The following is a 23,260-nucleotide window of genomic DNA, read 5'->3' as shown; positions in this document are numbered from 1 at the left end:
CTAGACAAACTTACTGACACTGACATCTTACATCAGCTTTTGTGAGAACATGCGTGTGCCCACCAAAACTCTATGTACCTTCAACAACAATAAGCCCTGGTTGACACCAAAACTCAGGCAGCTGTCAGGCCAAAGAGGAAGCCTACAAGAGGGGAGATAGGATCCAGTATAACAAAGCCAGGAATACACTCACAAAGGAGATCAGAGTGGCAAAACGTGCTACTCTAAAAAGTTGAAAAATACGTTTTTTGCCAATGATCCACCATCAGTCTAGAGAGGTTTGAAAGACATTACAAACTACAGGAGACCATCCCCCCATAGTGCAGGGAAACATCAACTGGCTCACGATCTAAATGGGTTTTACTGCAGGTTTGAAAAGCAAACTTTCACACCTCTCACCCTCTCCAGCCACAACACACAACCAATTGTACTCTCTGCCAGCCACTCTACCCTCCCCACTGAATCCCCACCCACACTCAGGATCTGTGTTGAGGACGTGCATCAGCTCTTCCAGAGACAGAAGACCAGGAAGGTACCAGGCCCGAATGGTATGTCACCCTCATGTCTGAAAGTCTGTGCTGACCAGTTGAGCCCCCTTTTTACACTGATCTTCAACAGATCACTGGAGCTGTGTGAAGTCCCCTCCTGCTTCAAGAGCTCCACTATCATCCCGGTCCCCAAGAAACCTCGTATCACAAGACTAAATGACCACAGACCCATTGCCCTAACATCTGTCCATTGTTCCACAGCCAAGACAGAATCTGCATTGTTCCTCCTGGATCTGAGGTTCGACAATCGGTCGGAGCCTCGTTTCCAGCACCCTAAAGTAGGCTTTCACAAGGAGGCTGAGCAATGTGATGCCCCAATAATTGGAGCACACCCTCCGGTCCCTCTTTTTAAATATGGGAACCACCACCCTAGTCTGCCACTCCACAGGTACTGTCCCTGACCTCCACATGACACTGAAGAGGCGTGTCAGCCAAGACAGCCCAACAATGTCCAGAGCCTTCAGCATCTCAGGGCAAATCTCATCCACACCTGGCGCCTTGCCACCGAGGAGCTTTTTAACTACCTCAGAGACCTCTGCCAGGGATATGGGTGTGGCTTCCCCTGAGTCTTCAGACTCTACCTCCTCCACTGAGGACATGTTAGTCGGGTTCAGGAGCTCCTCAAAGTGTTCTTTCCACAGCTCAACAACATCCCCAGTCTGGATCAATAGTTCCCCTCCCCAGAACACAGCCTGAGTCGAGCCCTGATTCCCCTTCCTGAGTTGCCGGAAGGTTTGTCAGAACTTCCTTGAGGCCAACCAAAAGTCCTCCTGCTTAGCCTCGCCAAACTCTTCCCACACCCGAGTTTTTGCTTCCGCGACCACCGAAGCAGCTGAAGCCCTTCTGGCCTCCTGGGCCAACCAAGTCCAAAAGGCCTCCTTCTTCACCCTGACGGCTTCCCTCACCGGGTTCTTGGGGTTTCTGCCTCGACAGGCGCTGATGACCTTATGGCCACAGCTCTTGCCTGCCGCATCTACAATAGAGGCTTTGAACATGGCACACTCCGACTCCATGTACCCAGCCTCCCTCGGTATACATGTAAACTTCTTCCAGAGGTGGGAGTTGACGACCTTACAGACAGGGGCCTCCGCCAGACATTCCCAGTTCACCCTCACTACACGTTTGGGTTTGCCAGGTCTGTCCAGCAGCCTTCCCCGCCACCTGATCCAACTCACCACCAGGTGGTGATCAGTTGACAGCTCTGCTCCTCTCTTCATCCGAGTGTCCAAAACATATGGCCGCAGATCTGATGATACGACCACAAAGTCTATCATTGATCTTCGTCATATATATATAATATATGAGATCTTGATAACCTGGGCAACGTCCACACACACACACACACACACACACACACACACACACACACACACACACACACACACACACATATATATACTAGTAAGTGACCCGCAACCATAGTGGAAATTGCAGGAAAGCAGGAATGGACAATTTCTCTCATTGACTACATGAACGCGTGTGTAATTTATTCTTCCGTACAAAAATCACAAACCGAGCAACATGGCGCTGCTCCTACATTCCTCCTCCTAGCTCCACAACGTCAACCCGGAAACCCTTTCTTAAAGGGCCCGTGTTATCTAACTCAGAATGCCAACCGATTACGGTGAATTCTGCCCATATAGTCCGCTACATACGTCCCCCCCGAATTCACCATAATAAAAAAAAGTCAACGTGGAGGGGAGCAGATGGCCTGGCCGCAACAGCTTCGCCGAACAGGTGCAGAGGCTGGGGTGCCTACAGGAGGGACCATAAGGACCCTGCCGCAGCGTGGGGGTAGGGCAGGGGGTGGAGGAACCTTAGGGGCCTTGTTGGGGGTGGGGGTGGGGTAAGAGGGCGTCCCCGCTGTGGGGGCTGGGCAAGTCCAACAGGTCAGTCCAAGTCCAGGTGAGCCGGTTTGAGGCGATCCACTGAAATGCGCTCTGGCTTGTTGCTGACTTCCATGACAAAGTGCTTGTTCCTGGTCTCCAGGACGCGGAACGGCCTGTCGTAGGGAGGCTCCAGGGGTCCACGGTGGGCATCGTGGCGGATGAATACGTATTCTGCCAAGTGCAGACTTGCGGGTATGTGAGACTGTGGGAGGCCGTATAGCAAAGTGGGGACCGGTGTGAAAGCTTTCAGGGCCTCATACAGGGGTCACATGAGTTGAGCAGCTCTGGGGATAAAGCGGTGGTAAAAGTTCACCATACCAAAGAATTCCTGCAGGGACTTGACTGAGCGGTCGTGGGAAATTCACAATGACGTCCACCTTTGACAGGAGGGGTACCGCCCCATCTTTGGTGACTCGTGTCTGAGGAAGTTGATGGTGGTCAGCCCGAATTGGCACTTGGCTGGGTTGACAATCAGCCCGTGCTGCCTGAGCTGTTTGAAAAGGGTCTGGAGGTGAGACAGGTGTTCCACTTTGGAGGTGCTGGCGATGAGGATGTCATCTAGATAGATGAAGATAAAAGGCCGGTCCCATAGCACCGAATCCATGAGGCGCTGGAATGTCTGCGCAGCGTTCTTGAGGCTGAACAGCATGTGCAGGAACTCGAACAGTTCAAATGGAGTGATCACCGCTGTTCTGGGGATATCCTGATGGTATCCACGGACGAGGTCCACTTTGGAAAAGATGACTTTTCCAGCCAGGTGGGCGGAAAAGTCCTGGATGTACGGGACTTGGTAGCAGTCCAGTGTCGTTGCATTGTTAAGTCAGTGGTAATCACCGCACGGGCGCCACCCACCGCCAGGCTTCGGGACGATGAAGAGGGGTGAAGCCCATGGGCTGTTGGAGTGGCAAATGATGCCGAGATGCTACATATTCTCTCCAGGCAGCGGTGAAACAGTTTGGGCAGGAAAAAACGCGGCCGCGCAGTGCTGTTGACCAGCCGGGAAAAATGTATCAGCCTCATCAGCCAGAGCACTACAGTCAGTGATGGCGGTGTTGGCTAAAGCAGCCCGTACCTGAGAAGGCAGCTGTCGCAGAAACAGTTGGATGAAGAGGAAGTCGAGCTTGTGCTCCCCCAGGAGATCCAGCATTATATCCATAAGATCAGACGGTTTACTATCACAGAGACCTTATAGAGAGAAGATCCGGCCAGCCCGCTCAGCGTCAGAAAGTTCAAAAGTTTTCAACAGGTGATACGAGCGGGGCCGTGCCTATAGTCCCCGGGTCCTATATTCCCCGGGTCCTATGTTCCCCGTTTTCCCCTAAAAAGGTCCTATAATCCCCGTTGCAATAGACACCGGGGAACATAGGACCCTCTTTTGGAAAAAGGGTCCTATATTCCCCGCTGTTTCCAGGGGAACATAGGACCTTTTTCCAAATAAAGGGTCCTATATTCCCCGCTATTGCCAATCGAGGAACAAACCGGGGAACTTAGAACCCTTTTTGCAAATTAATTTCCTTAACGGGTCCAAAATAATAAAAACTGGGGTCATGGCTGAGATGTAGGCTATGACAATCTATTCCTCCGCTGATTAAATTAGGCCGTATTACCATTGTTGGCTGTTGTATATCGCAGGCCACCTTGAGTGTGTATCCAAATTCGGCCTATAGAGGAGGCTGTAATTTGCTTTATTGTTATTTCTTACCAATATTTACTGCAGTAGGCCTAGTTAGTTGGCTCTCCGGCTCAGCATGGACAGTCGGCAACCAACGCAAGTTTGTCTTGCAGTAGGCTCGCCTACCAGTATAACCTAGCCATTTCCACCTTCGCTCAAAGTTCAATTTGCACAGCACTGGACACTTCAGCCACTTTCTTGTTACTTTGCAGTTCGTTTTCCATATTAAATCACTTGGCAGACTTTCTTTCAAAAAGACTTTAATGATGAACTTTTTAGGCAGAGAACTTAGACCAGGACTTGAAATTTAGGACCAGCACAAAGTATCCATCAACGGGGGCCGCCTACCTTACACAATAGGCTAATTGCCCAATAATAATAATATGTGCTTCTCAAAAAACTAAAGGCTTGTGGAGGTGCTAAACCAAAAACATGAATCAAAGACGAACATCAAAGGATGTAAGGTAACACTCACCAAATGGTAAGAAAATAACAGAGGCAGTCCTCTATTTCACCATTTTATTGTCTGGCATCAGTCATTAAGGTTTCTGAAGAAGACCACCCGGCCAAGTTAATGACTGATGCCAAACAATGAAATGGTAAAATAGAGAATTGTGTCTTTTTTTTTCATTTGATGAGTGCTACCTTACATCCTTTGATGTTCTTCTTTAATAATAATAATAATAATAATAATAGTAATAGTAATAATACCAATAATAATAATAAGAAATAATACATAATAATAATAATAATAATAACAGCCTAATAATGATAATAATAATAATAATAATAGCCTAATTATAAAAGAGGCCTAATAACAAATAACAATTACAGGCACAATACTATCAATAGTAATGCTGATAATAGGCTATTAATAACAAAATGCTTCTAGTAAAAGCTTGGCTGAAAAAGGGTTGGTCTATGGCAGAAGCCCCCCAGAAAAGGCATGGTCTAAAACAAAAATCTCCAAGGCCTAACTAGCCTAACGTTAAGGCTTTTTTCTTCTTCAAAAAATCAAAATGAGTAGTCCTAGTCCATTAGGCTACTCAACAAAGAGGGGCTAAAACCCTGGATTTGACATTGCCGACGCTGCATGACCCTTTGCGCATTATAGATCCTTCTGATTGGGACTGTTGGCTCCCTCGCAACTTCTGCAATCACCCCCTGTCGGAATTCTGCACGGTGCACCATTTCTCCGTCAGGGGGATGCACGTGTTCCCCAACATCGTGCACAATAATGTTAGCATCCACGTCCTCCACTTCAAATCTATTTGTGATCAGTGGCACTCTACAGTTCCACCTCCAGCACCTCCATCTAATGGTGTCTTGATTGGTGCGGTGCTTCTGATATCTGAAGTTCTCATGTACCAACACTTTGCCCCCTCGATCACCATCCATAACTATCGCCATTGTTTGTCTTCTTGTAGGCTAGTAAGCACATGACAGTGAGTCCACGAGTTATCACCGATAACAACCGATTGTTGCAAATTGTTGCAAGTTGGCGGGCGGTTTAGACATTGGTGAATTTTGATCATGTGGTTTAGAACGCCAGGAAACTTGCGTGCAGATGACCACACATCCACGACAAGTCTTAAATATTTCCAAACTCGAAATCATGTGTGCATTTGGCTATTTATAAATTATTTTTCGAGCAATATGTGTTTTGTGATTCAGCTTTAGCGTTGTTGATTAGCCTTTCATTCATATTTTGTCAAAAAGGCGTATTCATTAGCCTAGGCCCATGTCCCGTTATTTCTGTAGCATACAGCATCTTAGAATCTTAGGAGACCAGGCAGATATTGTTATTATTTTATTGTTATTACCATGCCTTATTAGCCTACTTTATAATTATAAATATTTCAATTATCCGATTTTTAGCATTTCTAATATAAGGCTATATTGTTATTGTTATCCTTATTATTATTATTATCATCATCATCATCATCATTATTATTACGCTATTATTATTATCATTATTATTGTTCTGATCCGTTATTCCCACCTATATGCTTATTTAGGTGTCATTGATTATAAATGATCAGGCACACCGTTATTACACAATGCCTAACGTGGCTTGCTTTATTCCACCGTATTGCAAGACTGCCCGAACAATATTCCTCGCGCTTCTCCCCACGTCAACAGGTGACGTCACATACATACGGGTGCCCTTACATGCAGAACCGGTACATGACAATTATTGTTATTATTATTATGTTATTATTATTATCATTACAATTATGATGCTTAAAGGGCCTTACTGAGCAGATGGTTTCTATCTAATATCTGTCAGATGCTTTTCCCAATAAGCTGGTGTGGTTATGATGGGAACGACGGCTTTCTAGGGAACATAGAAGAAGTGGGTCGGAATTGGCCTCTTGTCGGTATCAGCCAGCTTCTGCAGGAGTCTATCCCTGGTACAATGCGCTAGACCTCTGGGAGATGGACTGCTGAGGACGGAACACAACACCTAGCCTCAGCTCCCAGCACTTCTCGCACAATGTGCTACTCATACGCTGAGTTGGCGGCACCCGGGATCGAACTCACGACCTTGCGATCCATAGGCGAGAGCTCTACCGACTGAGCTATGCCCGGGTACAGTTGCTCAAGGAACATAGGCTTACTATATTACATTCAGACACAGACGAGCCAGCTCACCTCCTCGGCGAGGCGCATTTTCCTCGGTAAGTGACACATTTCGCGCATAAATATCAGAGAACTACCGCGGTGGGTTATGCGCCCAAATGTAAGCTATAGCCTAATAAATTGAAATTGGTGTAGTGTCTAAAGTTTCCACATACTTTAGCCAACCTGGACTTTGTGAATTCGTTTTTGTGATATAAAAATAGAAATCGTATGATTCATTGTCTTCTTAATAATCTGCCCTAAATAATGCATTATTGAAAATGCACTTTTTGCGCCAAACAGCGTCAAACCTGCTGACCGGGGAACATAGGACCTTTCTTTATAAAAAGGGTCCTATGTTCCCCGGGTGCCCTAGGGGAACATAGGACCCTTTTTTATAAAGAAAGGTCCTATGTTCCCCTGCACATTCAAAACGGGGAACATAGGACCCTTTTGGGGAAAAGTGGGGAATATAGGGCCCTCTGTATACAAAAGGTCCGATATTCCCCGGTCTCATACAAAGCGGGGAACATAGGACCCGGGGACTATAGGACCCGGGGAACATAGGGAGTGTAATATTTGCTAGTAATATTTGATTTGCTAATGTCCCTTACGGCTTTCCGTAGCGCCACAACAAAGTCACGTGATGTACGTAACAACGTCAGTCGGAATCCGGTCGATGAATAAACACCCAGCACGAGAGAAGTCGTCCTTGCTTTATTAATGTTATAAGTTAACATAGCCAGAGGGCACAGATCATTACATGGTGTCAGAGTAGCGGAGTTTAAATACCCAATATGGATTCGTACGGCGTTCCAGCTCCACGGATGGACTGGGAATCGGCGAACTTACCTGAAGCATGGAGACGATTTCGACAAACAACGGAGCTAATGTTCACGGGCCCCCTGCGCGGGAAGAATGAAGAGGAGAAATGCAGCTACCTCCTGCTCTGGATAGGGGAAAAAGGGCGCGATGTGCACAACACTTGGACACTCAGCGGAGAACAAGCCAAGAAGCTAGAAACGTACTACGATAAGTACACTGAGTACATCACCCCCAAAGCAAACCCGATTTATGCCAGATATAAATTTCATGAAAAGATGCAGGGAGAGAGTGAATCCTTCGAACGATTTGTAACTGAGCTAAAGCTCCTAGTCAAAGACTGTGGCTACCCAAATGCCGACGAGATGGTCAGGGACCGCATCGTGTTTGCCACCAACTCACCCAGAGTGAGAGAAAAGCTACTTAGCCAGGGAGCTGAGCTAACGCTAGAAAAGGCCATAGATGTAGCCCGCTCACACGAGCTAGCAAAGCAACAGCTAAAGTCTATGGGCCAGGGCAGCACACATGAAACGGTGCACGCAATAGGCAGAAAGACTTACAAACCGAACGCACCCAAAGCAGCTAACGCTAACTTCAGACAAAGGGAGGGTAACGTTAGCACCGCCGCTAGGGCGTGTAGCTATTGTGGAGGGCTACACGGCACTAAAGCCACTTGCCCAGCTAAGGGTAAACAATGCATTAAATGCAAGAAGCTCAATCATTTTGCTAAAGTATGCAAGTCTAGCTCCCAGGGACAGACAAAGTACTACCGCGGCACAGTACATGCCGTCGGAGAGAACCCAGAAGAGTACACCACTGACAGAGAGCAGGAAGAACTGTACTTCGACAACATTACAGTGGGGAGCACCGCTGTGGGAGAACAGACAGAGCTGTACATAGACTGCATCTCAATAGAGAACAACGGAAAAAGCAACGAGCAGGCTTACGTAGAGGTTGGAATTGGCACACCTCCACAGAAGGTAAAGTTTAAACTAGACACTGGGGCACAGGCCAATACTATTCCCACCAACCTGTTCCAGGCGCTGTTCAAAAATGTGACACTGAAACCAGCAATACACAGACTCACTGAATATGGAGGAGGCGCGCTGAGCGTGAAAGGCACATGCAAACTCAAATGTAAGTACAGAGACAATGCAATTATGCTGGACTTTTACGTCATTGACACAAACGCCCCACCAGTCATGGCAATGAAAACATGCCGTGACCTAAACTTGGTAAAAATAGTGATGGCTGTGAGCGAGGAAAACAATGTCACATCACAGAGCATAATGGATGAGTATGCAGATGTTTTCCAAGGAATAGGAGAGTTCCCAGGCGAGTGCACCTTCCGCGTCACACCAGATGCAACGCCGGTCGTCTGCCCGCCACGCAGAATCCCCATCGCCCTACGCAGCAAACTGAGGGACGAGCTTGACAGCATGGAGAAAGGCGGCATAATCTGTAAGGTAACAGAACCCACAGAATGGGTGAACGCACTCGTCATTGTTGAGAAGCCAAAGACAGGCAAACTTAGAGTGTGTTTAGACCCCAGAGCTCTTAACAAAGTGATACAACGACCTCACTACCCCCTCCCCACGCTGGAGGACGCCACCACAAAGCTTGCTGGAGCTGAGTACTTTAGCGTGTTAGACGCGCGGTCAGGCTATTGGGCCATCAAACTGAGCACTGAATCCTCAATGTTGACGACATTTAACACAGTGTTTGGCAGGTATCGTTTCCTCAGACTGCCATTCGGAATCGTGTCCGCTCGAGACGAGTTCCAGAGACGCGTGGATGAAACATATGAAGGATTGGACGGTGTGACGGCCATAGTGGACGACATACTAGTGTTCGGCAAGACTAAAGAGGAACATGACCAGCGTCTCAGAGCGATGCTGAAGCGCACAAGGGAGCGAGGGGTGCGGCTCAACCCCGACAAGTGTCACATATGCGTGTCCGAGGTAAGCTACTTCGGCCACACGCTCTCACACGAAGGCATCAAACCAGACCCACACAAGGTGAAGGCGGTCAAGGACATGCAACCCCCACAGAACAAAGCAGAGCTGGAGACAGTCCTCTGCATGATCAACTACCTCGCCAGATTTGCTCCACACCTCTCACAGATAAACTCACCCCTCAGACAGCTTCTGAAACAGGACAGTGAGTTTGTGTGGGATGCAGTCCACGACAAGGCGTTCCAAGAGATGAAGAATCTCATTACACAGCACCCAGGTCCAGTACTCTCATATTTCGACCCGCAGAAAGAGCTGCGACTCCAAGTGGATGCATCCAAAAGTGGCCTTGGGGCTGTCATGCTCCAAGATGGCAAACCAATTGCCTATGCGTCCAAGTCACTCAACAGCACTGAAGAAAACTACGCACAGATAGAGAAGGAGCTCTACGCTGTGGTCTTCGGCTGCAAGAGGTTCCACGAGTACATGTATGGACGAAAAGTGATTGTGGAGTCAGACCACAAGCCTCTGGAGGCAATACTAAAAAAGCCACTGGCAGCAGCACCACCCCGGCTGCAACGGATGATCCTGGCGCTCCAAAAATACGACATCCAAATCATCCACCGCCCCGGTAAGGACATACCGGTGGCCGACACACTGTCACGCAAGTCAATAGAACACCACGACAGTGACCTACAGGAAGGGATGGAGGCCCAAGTGCACACAGTCCTCAGCAACATCCCTGTGAGCGACACAAGACTCACAGAAATCAAGCAGGAAACAGCGCAAGATCCACAGCTCACCGCACTCAGACGAGCCACACTCACTGGCTGGCCAGACACAAAGAAAAAGTGCCCGCCCAGCATCCAGGAATACTGGAACCACAGAGCAGAAATCTCAGAAATGGACGGTATCCTGTTCAAAGGTGAGAGAATCATTGTCCCCCAAAAGCTTCGCAAGGACATGATACAGCGCATCCATGCCGGCCACCTTGGCGTGGAAAAAAGCAAATGCCGAGCAAGAGACTTACTGTTCTGGCCTGGCATGGGGAAACAGATCGAGGATGCGGTAGCAGACTGCAGCATATGCCAAGAACGGCGCAGCGCAAATGCAAAGGAACCAATGATGTCACACGCCATACCCGAGCGGCCGTGGCAAGTGATAGGCACAGACCTATTCACATGGAACTCACAGGACTTCATAGTCACTGTGGACTACTACTCCAGATTCTTCGAGCTAGAAAGACTTTACAGCTGCACCTCATCTGCCGTCATCATGAAGCTGAAAGCAGCAATGGCTCGACACGGAATCCCCGAGACTATCATCAGCGACAACGGTCCGTGCTACAGCTCTGGTGAGTTCCGCAACTTCTCACAGACATGGGGTTTCTCACACACCACCACAAGCCCCCACTACCCACAGAGCAACGGCCTCTCCGAGAAGACTGTCCAGACGGCCAAACGCATCCTGGACAAAGCCAAAGCTGAGAACAAAGACCCCTACATGAGCTTACTGGAGTATCGCAACACACCGGTGGACAACCTGAAATCACCGGCACAGCTACTGATGAGTCGGAGGCTGCGGTCCATTCTCCCATCAACAGCAAAACACCTGCAGCCACAGATCGCCAGTCAGGAGGATGTTCACAAAAGGAGAGAGGTATGTCAACAGCGCCAGCAGGCATACTACAACCGAACAGCCAAACCCCTGCCCCACCTGCCCGCAGGCACACCAATCCGCTTCCGGCAGGAGGATGGATCCTGGAGACCTGCAACTGTGGAAAGACCAGCGAACACAGACAGGAGCTACCACATCCAAACCAAAGAAGGTCAGATCTACCAACGCAACCGTCAACACCTGCGACAAAGCAGAGTGAACACTCACACTACACACACACACACTTCACAGCAGACTGTTACCAGCGCTAACAACAACACACAAGCCCATCAGCAAGAGCATGCTGAACCTCCAGACACGAACAATCAGCGACAACCAGACACACAGCCTGGTTACACCACGAGGTCAGGTCGCACGATCAAACCAAGACAAATCCTTGACTTATGAATGTTAAAAAAAAGAGAATTTTACACCAACCTGTACTATACCTGCTATGTTTTGAAAAGAAATATTTACAGCGTTCACTTACCTTGTGTACCTACCTGCTGTTTGCAGTTACCAGTAATGAAATGAAAAAAAAAGATGAAATGTTATTACGGTGTCACATTTAGACAGTGAAGGAAATGTTTTACACTACTTTGTTGCAGTCCAGTTATATAAGAGTTCCACTTTCATATTCTTTCTTATTAAGATTGTATTCGCTTATAAACGTGCTCAACGTGGTCTGTATCTCTGCAGAGAAAGCAGCACTTTTCAGAAAAAGGGAGATGTAATATTTGCTAGTAATATTTGATTTGCTAATGTCCCTTACGGCTTTCCGTAGCGCCACAACAAAGTCACGTGATGTACGTAACAACGTCAGTCGGAATCCGGTCGATGAATAAACACCCAGCACGAGAGAAGTCGTCCTTGCTTTATTAATGTTATAAGTTAACATAGCCAGAGGGCACAGATCATTACAGGGAGGACCCCATACGAGCCTTGAAGTGCCTCGTATTTATCCTGCTGCGGAGGATTTTTGAGGGGGCCCACCACTCTGGTTACTGTTGAACTGCCGAGAGCCGACGCCACATAATAGCACTATAGCACATTTGGGGGGGCAACCACAGGAACTGCCGCGGCGCGAACCCGTATCGCCCGCACCGTGGGAGACATCGCTAACCGCTCGACAAAAGAGTCAGATTTGTTAACCAAAGACCAACGTGTCTACTTATCCATGCACGTTACACTACCCTCATCCTTCGGGAAGCGCGTCCCCGCGCTTAAGCATATCAGCTCCTTCACGCCTCTGGGCGCATACGCTTCCGATGGCCTCACGGTCTCACCATCCCACTTCTGACACCAATGTAGCGAATTCGTGAGACAACCAAAAAAGACACCTCGAGCGGTCACCGATGTCTCCCGCGGTGCGGGCGACACGGGTTCGCGTCCCGGCCGCGGCAGTTCCTGTGGTTGTTCCCAGAATTCGCTACAGTATTTTGTGGTGTCCGCGGTGATTTCCAGCAAACCGATTATGGGGAATTCTGCCCATATAGTCCGCTACACTCTCACTCACTCACTCACTGACTCTCTCTCTCTCTCTCTCTCTCTCTCTCTCTCTCTCTCTCTCTCTCTCTCTCTCTCTCTCTATATATATATATATACCCTCACTTGTGTATCACCACAATATAACGTTTTTTTTCGGAAACCGTCAATGGTGTTGACAGAAGTGCTCAACTAATGAGGAGCGGAATATCAAGCGGAATATTTAGCTAGCTACTGGTGTTTTATATATGTGTGTGTGTGTGTGTGTGTGTGTGTGTGTGTGTGTGTGTGTGTGTGTTTGTGTGTGTGTAAGGACCTGTAAAATATGATTAATGCACACTATATGTGTAATGAATGAAAGATGTTACTATTTTGAAGGTCCTGTCACGTGTTTAACTTGACCTACTCACGGGTGTACGTGCAGTGCGTGTGACGTATACAGGAAGTTAGACGCGTATGTTATGAAGGTTGTATGTTGGATGAACGCTAGTAAAAGCTACACAGTTAAGAACCTACGAAGTCGGCTCATTCTTGAATTATTCTTATGTCAGTAAGACAAGGCGTCTACGGACATTACTTGGTGTCAGAATAGTCTGTGTATCTGAACACGAGCGGTCATGCCGAAGTTTAATCCGCCGAGTGAATTCAAGTTTGACTGCCCCGTTGAATGGCCGGAGTGGAAACAACGGTTTTCGCGCTTCAGGCTCGCGACAAAGCTCGATAAAGACGACGGGGAGATTCAAGTTAGTTCGCTGATTTATGCAATGGGAGGCGAGGCTGAAAAGATATTCAGCTCGTTTGACTTCGCGGCGGAGGGTGATAAAGTGGACTATATGATATCGTACTGAAAAAGTTCGACTACTTTATTCCCCGCCGTAACATCATACATGAGAGGGCGTGCTTCTATCAACGTAGCCAGCAGCCAGGAGAGACAGCGGAGATGTACATCCGGACATTGTATGAGCTGTCTGAACACTGTGAGTTTGGGGACAAGAGGGATGAACATATCAGAGATCGTCTGGTAGTGGGCATAAGACAAAGTGCTCTCCCGTCAGTTCCAGCTCACAGCGGACCTTACTCTGATGAAAGTCATTGAACAAGTGCGCCAGGCGGAGGCAATAACAAAGCAGCTCAGCCTCCAAGCTAACCAACCAGAGGCCCAGCTGGCTAACGTCAATGTTGTCCGACGGCGGGACGGACGCCAAAAGAAAAAGGGCGGACAGCGTCATGGTGGCGGCAGTCCTGCAACCAACAAAGTAGATGAATGCGGGAGGTGCGGCAAGACGCAGCACACCGATGAGCGGAAGTGTCCTGCAATGAACAGTAAGTGCAACAAGTGTCATAAAAAGGGACATTGGGAGCGTGTATGTCACTCTAAAGTGGTGAGAGAAGTAACTGAAGGGGTTAAACAGCTGTACTTTCTGGGAGAAGTTGGCAAAGAGAGCAGTCAAGAGGATTGGACTGTTAGTTTAACAATAAGTGATGTTGTAGAGCCGAAGGAACGGAGAAGACCGTAGGTTCACACTTTAGCCGTGTAGGCAACTTTCTTTAATCCACGGTAAATCAGCGAGACAAACAAAACCCACAGCTCGACTGAGCGGAGGTGGCAAGAATAACCAGAAAACTGGCTGGACAACCATAACTTAACCCTGCGTTAACCTGCCAGGGCAACCATGACTTAACCCTTAGTTCCTGGGTTGAATTCTGTCCCCAATACGTGTCCACCACATGAGCCCCCCCAGAATTCGCCCTAGTAATCGAAGTCAGGCAGGCGCGGGTGGACGACAGGCCGTCCGCGGCGGCTCCGGATAACAGGGGCCGGAGTGTCTCTGGGAGGCATTGACGCGGGCCTGTGGAGGTCGGCCTGAGGAGCAGAAGAGGCAGCTCGGGCCTCCACGGGGGGAGGAGGCGGAGCCGGGGGACGACCGCGACGAGGAGGTTGGGCTAACTCCAACGGCTGCGTCAAGTCCAGGTGTGCGGGTTTAACTCGGTCCACTGAAACATGCTCGGCCGTGCCCCCAAAATCCACCACCAGGTGCTTAGTTCCCCGTTCCAGGACGCGGAAGGGGCCGTCATAAGGGGGTTGCAGAGGGGGGCGGTGTGCGTCGTGACGGATGAACACGTAGTCCGCTGACTGCAGACCTGGGGGCACCTGGGACACCGGAGCGCCGTGTTGGGCGGTAGGGACGGGTGTGAAAGCTCTGACCCCGTCCAGCAAGGAGGCTCGTTGGTCCACAGCTGACCAGGGACGCGTTGCATTGGGCATGAAATCGCCTGGGACTCGCAGCGGCGTGCCGTACACCAGCTCCGCAGAGGAGGCTTGTAGGTCTTCCTTCGGGGCGGTCCGCAGGCCCAGCATGACCCATGGGAGCTTGTCAACCCAGTTGCAGTCCTTGAGAGTAGCCCGAAGCGCAGCCTTCATGGACCGGTGGAAGCGCTCACATAGGCCGTTCGCCTGAGGGTGGTAGGCGGTAGTGCGATGAAGCTTGACGCCCAGAGCCTCACCCACAGCATTCCATAGCTCTGAGGTAAACTGTGGCCCACGGTCAGATGAAAGGTCGGAAGGCGTACCGAAACGTGAGACCCACGACCCAATAAAAGCCCGGGCCACATCAGCAGACGTCGTGGATGCCAGGGGAACAGCTTCAGGCCAGCGCGTAGTCCTGTCCACCACAGTGAAGAGGTAGGTGAACCCATGGGAGGGGGGTAGGGGACCAACCAGGTCGACGTGGACATGGTCAAATCGTCTCTCCGGCACTGCGAAGCGTTCCAGGGGCGCCTTAATGTGGCGGTGTATCTTAGCCCGCTGACAGGCAACACACGAGTCGGCCCACGCTTTCACGTCTCTCTTAAGTCCCTCCCACACAAACTTAGCAGAGGTCAGGCGCACGGATGGCTTACCGCCTGGATGAGAGAGGCCGTGCACAGCTTCAAATACGGGGCGTCTCCAGCTGTGCGGGACGATGGGCCTGGGCTGTCCTGTGGAGACGTCACACAGGAGGGTGACACCTGTGTCGCTGAAAGGAACGTCCTGCAGGCGGAGCCCCGTGTCGGAGGCCCGGAGACGGAGGATGCTCGGGTCCGTGGCCTGGTCAGCAGCCATCTGTGCATAGTCAAGGCCTAGGTGGACCGCTCAAATCACTGCCCTAGACAGGCAGTCAGCTACCTGGTTAGACTTACCAGCGACGTGCTGGATGTCGGTAGTGAATTCCGAAATGTAGGAGAGTTGTCGCTGCTGGCGAGCGGACCATGGCTCGGCCGTCTTGGACATGGCAAACGTGAGGGGCTTGTGGTCCACGTACGCAGTAAACTCGCGGCCCTCTAGCAGGAAACGGAAATGCCGGACGGCGAGCCAGAGACCGAGGAGTTCCCTGTCAAAAGTACTATACTTGCGCTCTCGGGGTGTAAGCTGGCGACTGAAAAAGGCCAAAGGCTGCCAAGCCCCCCCCACCCACTGTTCGTGAACCGCACCAACAGCATAGTCCGATGCATCCGTGGTTATGGAAATAGGCGCTGTAGGTGAAGGATGCGCTAGCAGGGTAGCCTGGGAGAGCGCAGCTTTAGTCTCGGTGAACGCACGGTCCCACTCTGCTGTCCAGTCGACCGCCTGGTTGGGGGACATGCCTTTCAGCGCCTCGTACAGTGGCCGGATGATAAAGGCGGCTCGAGGAATGAAGCGGTGGTAGAATGTCACCATCCCGATGAACTCCCTGAGCGCACGAGCTGTTTGGGGGCGCGGAAAGGCCGCCACCGCTTCCACCTTTGAGGGCAGGGGGACTGCCCCGTCCCCAGTGATGCGGTGCCCGAGGAAATCCATGGTTGTCAGCCCGAACCGGCACTTCGCCGGGTTGACGATCAGCCCATGCTGGCTGAGGCGTGTGAAGAGGGCATGAAGATGGGACAGGTGTTCTTCCTCGGAGGCGCTGGCGATGAGTATGTCGTCCAAATAGACGAAGATGAAAGGAAGGCCACGGAGCACTGAATCCATCAGCCGCTGAAAGGACTGGGCCGCGTTTTTGAGTCCAAATGGCATTCGTAGGAATTCAAATAGGCCGAATGGGGTTGTCACCGCTGTCTTGGGGATGTCTGAGGGGTGCACGGGAACTTGATGATAACCACGGACCAGGTCGACTTTTGAGAAGACGCATTTGCCAGACAGGTTTGCAGAAAAGTCCTGGATATGCGGGACAGGATAGCGGTCAGGCGTGGTGGCGTCATTTAGTCGGCGGTAGTCCCCGCATGGGCGCCAACCTCCATCAGGCTTAGCGACGATGTGGAGTGGGGACGCCCACGGGCTGTCAGAGCGGCGGATGATCCCCATGCGTTCCAGGTGCTCGAACTCAGACTTGGCAATGGCGAGTTTGGCGGGGTCGAGACGCCTGGCTCTGGCGTAGACCGGGGGCCCCTTCGTAGCAATGTGATGCTCCACCCCATGCTTAGCGGTGGGTGCAGAGAAGGTAGGCTGGGTGAGGTCAGGGAACTCAGCGAGGAGGCGGGTGAACTTGTCTGCCTCTGAGAGAGAGTTGGCTAGACCTGCATAGGCCGCTTCCCTCCGCGTACATGCGAAGGAGGAGAAGGTTAAGGCATCGACCAGACGGCTGTTCTGAATGTCCACTAGTAAACCGTAAGCGCACAAAAAATCAGCTCCGAGGAGGGGAAGCGTTACATTGGCCATGACGAACTCCCACGTGAAACGTTGTCCACCAAAACACAGTTCTACAGACCGCACGCCGTAGGTGTGGATAGGGCTGCCGTCAGCCGTCGCCAACTGGGGGCCCCGCTCCCCGCCCATGATGTCGACGTCAGTAGCAGGGAGCACGCTTCTCTGTGCGCCCGTGTCACAAAGAAATCGCCGACCGGAGATGGTGTCGAGGATGAAGAGTAGCCTGCTCGTATCGCCAACACTCATGGCCACTACTGAGTGTTGGCCCTCTCGTTTCCCGTCGGCCTGTAGTTGCAGGGGGAACGGCACCGTTTAGCTTTCGCACCAAATCGAGCGTGGTACATACAGAGTCCAGAGGGCTTGTAGCGGTCTGATGCTGTGGCGCCACCGTCGGGCCACGCCCGCGATGTCGGCGGGGGGCCAGTGAAGGTAGGAGCCAGCACCCCGGCATGGGAGGAACGTTGTGTAGCGACGAAGAATCGGTCAGCCTCCTTTGCCAGCTCACGGGGATCAGTGATGGTGGAGTTAGCGAGCGCAGTCTGGACGTGGGGCGGCATGTTGCGCAGAAACAGCTCCATAAACAGGAAACATGGCTTTTCTTGACCCAGTAGGTTTAACATCCTGCTCATTAGCTCCGATGGTTTGCCATCTCCCAAGCCCTGAATTGCGAAGAGGCGACGTGCTCTCTCCGTTGCAGACAGTTCAAAAGTTTCAAGGAGGAGATGTTTAAGTGCGGCGTATTTACCATCGGCCGGTGGGTTGGTTATGAAACCGCTTATCCTGGAAGCCGTAGCGCACCCCAGCGCTGCCAATACGTAGTAGTACCTGGTCTCGTCTGCTGTTATGTCTCTGAGCGCGAACTGTGCCTCAGCCTGCGCGAACCATGTAGCCGCGGAAGACTCCCAAAACTCCGGCAGTTTAATTGCAACGGCGTTCGTAGCCATAATGTGTGTGGTTTCAGAAAACTTATCCGAAAACCGACGTCGGGGTCACCAGTGTAGAGCCGAAGGAACGGAGAAGACCGTAGGTTCACACTTTAGCCGTGTAGGCAACTTTCTTTAATCCACGGTAAATCAGCGAGACAAACAAAACCCACAGCTCGACTGAGCGGAGGTGGCAAGAATAACCAGAAAACTGGCTGGACAACCATAACTTAACCCTGCGTTAACCTGCCAGGGCAACCATGACTTAACCCTTAGTTCCTGGGTTGAATTCTGTCCCCAATACGTGTCCACCACAATGTACCAATAACCTTTAAAATTGACACGGGGGCTGACGCTACTGTTATCAACCAAGGGACATTTAAAAAGCTGAAGCCAAACATAAAACTGGGACCTCCTGACACATGCTTCATAAGCCCAGGTGGAAACATCAGCTGCATAGGACAGTTTCAAGCCACAACCAACTACAAGGAGAAACAATACTCCTTTCCAGTGTATGTGATCAAGGGGAGAGGCAGCTGTCTGCTGAGTCGTCCAGAGGCAGTGGAGATGGGTCTAGTGAAGCGGATGAATGAGGTCAGTGGAGTTTTCGGTTCAAGTGGACTGCTGAAAACAGACCCAGTGAAAATAGCTCTGGTGGAGGGTGCCCAGCCATACGCGGTGCATACAGCCAGACGGATACCGCTGCCACTTGTACCACTGGTTAAGAAAGAACTGCAGCGCATGGAAAATGAGGGCATTATTGAAAAAGTGACTCAGCCCACAGAATGGTGCGCCGCTATGGTGCCGGTGCTGAAACCGAACAAGAAAGAGGTTTGCTGCTGCGCTGACCTCAGGAGGCTGAATCGAGCGGTGAAACGTGAGAAATACGTGCTGCCCACTATGGAGGAAAAAATGCCAAGGCTCGCAGGGTCAAAGTTCTTCACAACGTTGGATGCAGCAAGTGGGTTTTACCAGATCCCCTTGCATGAAGACAGCAGGGGGCTCACCACTTTCATCACCCCATTTGGGAGGTATGCTTTCTGCCGCCTTCCATTTGGTATAACGAGTGCTCCAGAGATTTTCCAGAGAAAGATGGCGGAAACTCTGACCGGGCTAGAGGGCACAGAGGTGTACATGGATGACATCCTTATACATGGGGAGACTGAGGAAATCCATGACCGGCGCCTAGCAGAGGCGCTGGGGGTCATTGAAAACAGCAGGTCTCAAACTGAACCAAGCGAAATGCAAGTTCAAACAGAAACAAGTCCGCTTCCTTGGTCACATCATCGACGAGGCAGGCATCAGACCTGACCCGGACAAAGTGGCCGGAATAGAGAACTTTCCTCAGCCCCAGAAAGTGACGGAACTCAAGAGGTTCCTCGGGATGGTGAACTATTTGGCAAAATACGTCCCAGAGCTGTCCACTGTAGGTCAGCCGCTTTATGGACTGCTTAAAGCAACGACAGAGTGGCTGTGGGGACCTGCACAGAACACAGCATTCCAAGACCTTAAAGCAGCACTCGCCACCGCCCCGGTACTCACCTTTTATGATGTCACTAAGGCTACGGTGGTGTCAGCAGATGCCAGCAGCTACGGGCTGGGAGGCGTTCTGCTCCAACAGCACGGGGAACACTGGAAGCCCGTGGCCTACTGCTACCGACGGCTGAGTGACGCAGAGACAAGGTACGCACAGATCGAGAAAGAGTGCTTAGCCAGCGTCTGGGCATGTGAAAGGTTCGAGAAGTACTTGTTTGGGCTTGACAATTTCAAACTTGTCACCGATCATAAACCACTAGTGCCTCTCATGAACAGCAAAGACTTGGATAATGTGCCCATTAGGTGCCAGAGACTGTTAATGAGGCTGATGCGTTTCAATGCAGTGGCTGAATACGCACCAGGCAAAACTTTAGCTGTGGCTGATGCACTCTCCAGAGGCCCAGAGCAGCGCTACGGAGATGGTGCTTCTCATGATGATGTTGCAGCACACATTGATGCCATCGTGTGCCAGGTGCCTGCCACACCTCAAAGGATGCAGGAGATAAAACAGAGCACGGATGGGGATCTGCAGCTCCAGACAGTGTTGGGCTTCATCAGACACGGCTGGCCTGAGTATGTCGATAAAGTGCCGGAGACAGAGACTTTTATCAGGTGAGAGGGGAGTTATCTGCGGTAGATGGTTTAGTCATCAGAGGCAGTCGTATCGTCATTCCCACAGAGATGAGGGAGGTGATCTTAGAGAGAATACACGACGGGCACCAGGGGATAGTTAAGTGCAGAGAGAGAGCTAGCCAGTCAGTGTGGTGGCCCAAAATGACAGAGCACATTACAACAAAGATACAGCAATGTCAATTCTGCAGAGAACACAAGAACACAGAGAAAAGAGCCTTTAATGTCAAGTGAGCTCCCATCCTGACCATGGCAGAAAGTTGGCATAGACCTGTGTGAGTACAAAAAGCAAAACTACTTGATAGTGTCTGACTATTATTCCAGGTTTTTGGAGATCCTAAATCTACCAACAACTACTAGCAGTCAGGTTGTAGCTAGGCTGAAGGCTACATGTGCACGTTTTGGTATCCCTGAAATTGTAGTTAGCGATAATGGGCCACAGCTAGTTTCAGAAGAGATGAGGAGGTTCAGTGAGGATTATGATTTCATCCATGTGACTTCAAGCCCACACTACCCCCAGAGTAATGGACAGGCAGAGAGGGCTGTTCAGATAGCCAAAAGCATATTAAGGCAGGAAGACCCTCTCCTCGCCCTGTTGACATACAGAGCTACACCCTCTTCTTCCACTGGAGCCAGTCCAGCGGAATTGCTCATGGGTAGGAGAATCAGAACCACCCTACCCACATTGCAGAATAACCTGAAACCGACCTGGCCTAAAGAGGAACTGATCAAAACCGCTGACGCCGCAGCCAAATCGAGGCAGGCTTTCTACTACAACCGCAGGAACGGCGTGCGGTCACTGCGCCCACTGAACTCGGGTGACGCAGTACTCACCAAACTTGATGGACAGAAAACATGGACAATGCCAACAGTTGTTCACAGTCAGAGCTCCACTCCCAGATCCTACATAGTGGAGACGGCTCAAGGTGAACATTACAGAAGGAACAGGCGCCACCTGTTGGCCACACCCAAAACACTCACCTTTGTCAGCAGGGATCCTGACCATGTCACTCCAGGGGAGAGTGGAAACACGGATGAGTCCCGAGCAGCAGAAATGCCAACTTCCACACCATATGTTACTCGCTCTGGCAGGGTGAGCAAGCCAGCAATCCGACTGGATTTGTGAGGCGTATGGACTTGTGTACTGTGGGGGATTTTTTATTTTTTTTGTGAAAAGGGGGGTGATATACAGGTTAGAAAATCATCTTAGAGGGGGAGATGTAATGAATGAAAGATGTTATTATTTTGAAGGTCCTGTCACGTGTTTAACTTGACCTACTCACGGGTGTACGTGCAGTGCGTGTGACGTATACAGGAAGTTAGACGCGTATGTTATGAAGGTTGTATGTTGGATGAACGCTAGTAAAAGCTACACAGTTAAGAACCTACGAAGTCGGCTCATTCTTGAATTATTCTTATGTCAGTAAGACAAGGCGTCTACGGACATTACAATATGTATTTTTTCCTCCTGTATTTTTTTCTCCAGTTACTACATTTACCAGGATGCTTCGTAGTGTAATGATTCCCGGTGTAAAGTTTGTGATAAGCCAATCATTAAAGAGCCAATCATAATCTCTGAAGAGCGGGGATTACTTCTCGTATTGCTCTGCGTCACTCCTGTATTTGTTTGGGGAGACGAAGTGTAAGGTATTGTAGCAAATTCGGGAGACAACACAAACATAGGAACTGCCGCGGCCGGGAGGCGATCTCGTATCACCTGCACCGCAGGAGGCATCGCTAACCGCTCGACTAAAGGCTCAGACCCGCCAGCCAGCGGCCAGCGTGTCTTCTTATCCATGCACGTTACACTACCCCCCTCCTTCGGGAAGCGCGTCCCCGCGCTTAAGCATATCAGCTCCTTCACGCCTCAGGGCGCATACGCTTCCGATGGCCTTACGGTCGCTCCATCCCACTTCTGACACCAATGTAGCGAATTCGGGGGACAACGCAACCACAGGAACTGCCGCGGCCGGGAAGCGAACCCGTATCGCCCGCACCGCAGGAGACATCGCTAACCGCTCGACTAAAGGGTCAGACCCGCCAGCCAATGGCCAGCGTGTCTTCTTACCCATGCACGTTACAGTATCTTTGTGTACATTGGCCCACAAGTGTAATACAGCGTTGGGCATGCGGATCATCCTTCTTCCTCGTGCGTTTTTCTTGTTCCGTGACTTTAAGTTTCGCAGTGTTTATTCGAGTAACGCTATTTAGCTAGCTACTGGTGTTAGCTAACCGCGGTGAGCTAGTTATGTTTCCCTTTAGAGGGATCTTTGGAGTTCGTGAGGAGGAGCGAACTGTGGCGGGCTTGATCGCCTCCTTAGTGGCGGTGCTCACTGGACTTGCTTCGGCTGCTCGCCAGGAGGCAGCTGGCGGGTACCAGTGTTGAGATATGACACCAGTGTATTTGTATGACTATGTGTTACTGTGTACTATTATTTTGTTTACGACTTTGTTTGTCCACAAGTGGGCGGTGTTGCGCTTGCATGCGCGGATTGATTACGTCACTGAGACCTGTTCATTTTTCTTCTCCCAAAACTACCCAATAAACGAAGGCTGCATTTTTTCCCTCCAGCAGAAGTTCGGTAGTCAGTACGATTCTTTATAACGGTTTAATAATCCACTTCATCTGCGCAGAGATAGACATAAAGTATTAGTCTAGTCTTCTAACAACCAGGCTCGTGGACTGAGTGGAGGTGCTAGTGAGTGGCTTGCACTTGCGCTGACGGACGCACACACGGTCTGCACTCGAAGCTACGGGAATTGAGGTAAAACCATCATCGGCTCAGGGAGCTGACATGGCCCGAGGAGCGACCGGTTGAAGTTGCCTCGGTGCACCAACGGGCGCCAACGACAAACGCTTGG

Source organism: Lampris incognitus, chromosome 2 (genome assembly GCF_029633865.1).
Source record: "Lampris incognitus isolate fLamInc1 chromosome 2, fLamInc1.hap2, whole genome shotgun sequence".
Lineage (NCBI taxonomy): Eukaryota > Metazoa > Chordata > Actinopteri > Lampriformes > Lampridae > Lampris > Lampris incognitus.
The sequence above is the reverse complement of the archived record's forward strand: the minus strand, read 5'-3'. Positions refer to the sequence as shown.